Source organism: Otolemur garnettii, unplaced genomic scaffold, assembly GCF_000181295.1.
Source record: "Otolemur garnettii isolate 467f Iridium unplaced genomic scaffold, OtoGar3 scaffold00279, whole genome shotgun sequence".
NCBI lineage: Eukaryota > Metazoa > Chordata > Mammalia > Primates > Galagidae > Otolemur > Otolemur garnettii.
In genome coordinates, this window is record NW_003852674.1 from 968,466 (window position 1) to 973,348 (window position 4,883).

Sequence of the window (4,883 nt, forward strand, 5' to 3'; positions counted from 1 at the left end):
TTGTGAGACTTTGGGCGAAACACTTATCTTCTCCCTGTCTGATTGTTATCTTCTGCCAAGTGAGAATAGTATCCACTATATATAGGATATCAGAGAATTAATGAATTGATATGTTTGACTCTCCAAACAGTATGTGGCATAGGGTCGATTCTCAGTAAATTTCACTGATTGTATCCTGATTTATCTGGTCTCATAAGAATGGGTTCACCCTATGAGTATGAACCTGGTTCAGGGTTGGGATTTGGACCTGATGGATCAGATTCAGGTGTGGTCACCTTGCCATGATTTGACTTGAAGGAAATTCTAATTCACCCAGCCTGATTTGATCTGTGACTGAGGTGGGATATTTCTTCTCATGTTGTAGAGTCTCTGATCCTGACTGTACCTAATTGTTGGTGAAATAGATGGTGGTCAAGTGTGCTAACTTCAGTAAGAACATTTTTGCTTAGTTTGGTTTTCCTTTTTTTCAGAATCTGAGAATACTATCTTGATTCTCACTATTCGTTATGGAGCCCACACTGTTACTGTACAGAATAGTCTCTCCTTGACAGACAAGAAGGTAAGTGAGTCTTGTTACACTTGGTGAAGCAAAAACATTAGAAAGGGAACATGAGTAGATCAAAATACAAAGGATGGATCTGTCTGTTGCTGAAACTGGCAGCAGAAGTATGGCCATCTGGAGCCAAAAGCAGTTACATCTGTGTTCAGCAATCTGGTAGCTCTCTAAACCCTATCCATTGGGTTTTTGTGAACTCTCCTTTGTACAGGAATGTTTGTATTGTGATTGATAAAAATCCTGCCATGTGTTAACCAGCTCAAACTTCATCCTTTGTCTTTGTCTGGAGATAAGGGATGGAGGTGAGTATTTCTATGCTCTAACTACAAGGTTGGTTCCCCTGGCTACCAGCCCCCAGGAGAGTTTGCCTAGAACTCCACTGAGAGTCAACCTATTTGGGCATAAGATGCTCCCATCACACAGGAAATTCACAGGATTTAGGAGACCTGTGTCAGATGCTTACACTACTCAAATAATTATAGAGATCTTACCATGGTTGTGTCTTGAACCAGGGTTAAAGACAAATATTTTTCCTACTATCTATACGAACAAGGGGTTCAACTCTGTGTCAAGACCTAAAAACACACACACACACACATATAATTAAATTGGAATGTCACACAAGTTTATATATTCCTCCAGTTTCTGTCAGTGTGAACATGTTCTCTAATTCTCTGATTTTGAAGGTTTTTATCTATTTTTCTTTAATCATCTATTTATTTAAGCTTGGATTTTTCTACCATAGTGATTTTTTTTTTATTGTTGGGGATTCCTTGAGGGTACCAGAAACCAGGTAACACTAATTGCATTTGTTAGATAAAGTTCCTCTATTTTTCAGTTCTAGAATTTTCATTGTGTTTCCTGTGTAGTTACAATTCTCCTCACTAATTTTTCTTTGTCCATTTAATCACAGTAATAAAATCAGCTTTAAAATCATAGTTTGCTAATTCCAACATCTGGGTTCTCTTGGGTTTAGTCTCCATTGATTGTTGCCTTGAATATGGGTCACATTGTCCTATTTATTTATGTGTTTAGTAATTGTGAATTGTGTACTCAGACTTTGTAGAGACTATATTCAGTTATGTTTTCATGAGATAAACAAACAGCATAGGATTTGTTCTTTCCATAGATGGTTAATCTAATTAACTCACACTCCATATTCAGAAGTCTTAGCTCAGTTACTTTAGGCTTCTGTGAGCAGGTTGGCATCTGTATGTGTATTCAGGAATCTTCCAGAGACTTGGAGAAAAAATATACACCTACAATTTATGGCTCCACCTTTATCTCTTCTTCCATACTTTTTTTCTTTCTAGCCTCTGTAGTTGTCCTCATCTTTCTCTGTTTGTTCTTTTGGCTAATGGGACCATAGGGGTCTCCTTTGGCTTTAGTCACTTTGTGGGGTGCCAACCACAGCCTCCTTTAGATATTATACCTTTTGATTGGTTTTGTAGGTAGGACTTTCTATTCCATCATGTAACCGATTTTCTGTGGATATGAAGGCTATTGATTTCTGAATATTAATTTTATAGCTCGCTCGCTCCCTTCCTAAATTCTTTGAGTCAATTATTGAGTCTGATTCTCTAGGGAATGCTTATTATACTATCATGGAAACTGCTAATAGGTTCTTTCTGCCCGAAATATTATGCTAATTTATTTCCTCCTATATAATTACTGATACTTACAGGCAGTAGTTATTAAAAGAAAGGGCCTCTTTGCTTTCTCATAAAGCAAAACATAAAGTACTAGAATATACACCTATGTAATCTTGCTAAGAAAACATCCATACAAAGTCATATCTTTGTGGGTTTTTTTTAATAATACTGCTGATATTTGTCAAAGTCATTTGTTAGCATTAATGGAGACAGTCATATTATTTTAAATATTTATGCAGTCAACTTTGTTATTAGATTTCAAATGTTGAACTTTCCTTGAATTCCTGAACATGTCTCACATCATTGTAGTATGTTATCTTCTTAATGACATGTGTCTAGTATAATTATTTTATGTGACCCAAAAGTTATGAGTCAGTATGGTATAAATTAATAAAAATAAGCAGCAAATTTAGTACTGCATTTATCACTGATTACTGAAACTCATACTTTTTTGAAAACACTTGAAGAATCTATAATTGATATGAATGGTTATCTCAGAGGAGTAGGATACTGAATGACAGGTGGAGTATAGATTAATTCTTTTGTGTGGGTGTCCTTATATTATTTTACTACTATATGATGAACATATATATCATCTAAATAATTTGGAGGGAAGTTTACTAATGTAATAAAAATAATACTATTTCATATGTGACCATAGATCCAGTAATGCTACAATCCCTGATGCATGTCTTCATAACCCCCTGTATATGCTTCACTCATGGCATCATTTGCATTTTCCTATTACCATAATTTATATATGTGTCTCCCACACTGGGCTCTGAGATCTTAGCAACAATGACCCAGGTCACTTAATCTTCGTATATCCGAAGACTGCCAAACTATTCTGTATACAGTGGGTTTTTCAGACATTTTTGATGTGGAAGATAAAGCCTTGCCTAAGAATGGTGCCATAGCATTTGGGAAACCATAAATAATACACAGTCCTGCATGGCCCTGGGAGGGTAAAAAAAAAAAAAAAAAAAGGCTGTCTACTCTGAGTGGCAGTTCTTAGCTCATCAGTGTGAAGTCCCCTGCCTGTAAATGTAACTGCTGTCCTCACACAGAGTTATTGATGGCTCAGGAATCTCCTTTAGAACTAGAAATTCTGGAGCTAATCTGGGACTAGTGCTATTACTCTGAATTCTAATGCCTTAAATTTCAGGCTCTTTTCTGCACAACTTCCTCATGATCTCATGAGAATGACTCTTGTTGATTTGATGCTGAGGCTACTGTTTATGGTCCAGACTTGCATTGGGGTCCTGGGGAACGCCTTTCTTCTCTTCACCTATGCCTCCACAGCCTGCACTAGCCAGACACCAAGGCCCACACACCTGATCCTCATCAACCTTGCTGTGGCCAACCTCTTGGTTCTTCTCTTCAAAGGGATCCCTCAAATGATGTTCATCTGGGGAGTGACAAACACCCTGGGAAATACTGCATGTCAAGTTGTCTATTATATCCACAGAACAGCCTGGGGCCTTTCTCTCTGCACTACTTGCCACTTGAGCAGTTTTCAGGCCATCACCATCAGCTCTAGAACTGGGGGATTGTTGAAGCTCAAAGACACTGCTTTGAAGAACATTGGGATCTCCTGCTTTCTGTGTTGGATCTCCAATCTGCTGATAAACATCTTTGTTCCTATAAAGATTCATGCCCTTCAGCATATCCACAATTCTACTATGACACAGTATTATGGACTCTGCTCTTCTAAAAGTCCTGACTTACCTTCTACTGTAATCTTTACAATTCTAATGACTTTCCCAGGTGTTGTGTTCATGAGACTCATGGCTGGGGCTAGTATCTACATGGTCCTCCTCCTACACAGACACCACCAGAAAGTGAGGCATATTCACACCCTTGTTCTTCCCTGAGGAAAAAGCCACTCAGACCATCCTTCTTCTGGCAACTGCCTTCATTTTATTTTACTTCGTTAATTCCTTGTAATTTTCAAGTGCTGTGTTTTTCAAAATTTAAAATTGGTTTCATAATGCTACCACCTTTCTGGTTTGCATGTTATCCCACTCTCAGCCCTCTGATACTGATGCTTCGAGATCCATGACCCCCAAGTTTTTGTTCTTTGATAATGAAGGAAAAGTTCCAAATTACTACTAGTCCCATTCACAACAGCATTTCTTTTTTTTCAGAAAATCTGCTTATTCACTTATTTACATGAGCATGAGTGAATGTCTAGAAGATGACTGACATACACTCAAGACATTGATAATAAAAAGATTTGGATGACATTGACTTAGCCATGGAGCAGCTTTCAACTTCACTCAGAAGCCAGACCAACACCAGATAAACAGAAAACTATGTGTCAGCACCATCTGATACTTTATGATTGCATTGTTCCTTTAAAACAGTGGTTCCCAACCTTCCAAATGCCGCAATGTATTTTACTGTTAAAAAGGGGTCGTGACCCACAAATTGAGAATCGCTGCTTTAAAATATTTGATGGAAATGTGGAAGTTAACTAGGTTAGAAATAATCTGGGGACATATTAGAATTTTCAATGGGTTATTAGAGGAAACTGGATGCATATTATGCATTAATAGATAGTAACATTTCTGTTTACCAACTACAACCTTGTATGTATAACCCATGGGAAGCTACGTAATCATTATGAGATTTTAGGTATTAATAATTTCTCTGCATGCTTTCATTTTCTTTCA

At 37.4% G+C, this 4,883-nt stretch overlaps 1 pseudogene; it reads left to right on the top strand.

Annotated features, from left to right (window-relative positions):
- The first annotated feature begins 3,404 nt into the window (after positions 1-3,404).
- Positions 3,405-4,384, top strand: LOC111722573 (annotated as a pseudogene).
- The last annotated feature ends 499 nt before the right edge of the window (positions 4,385-4,883 follow it).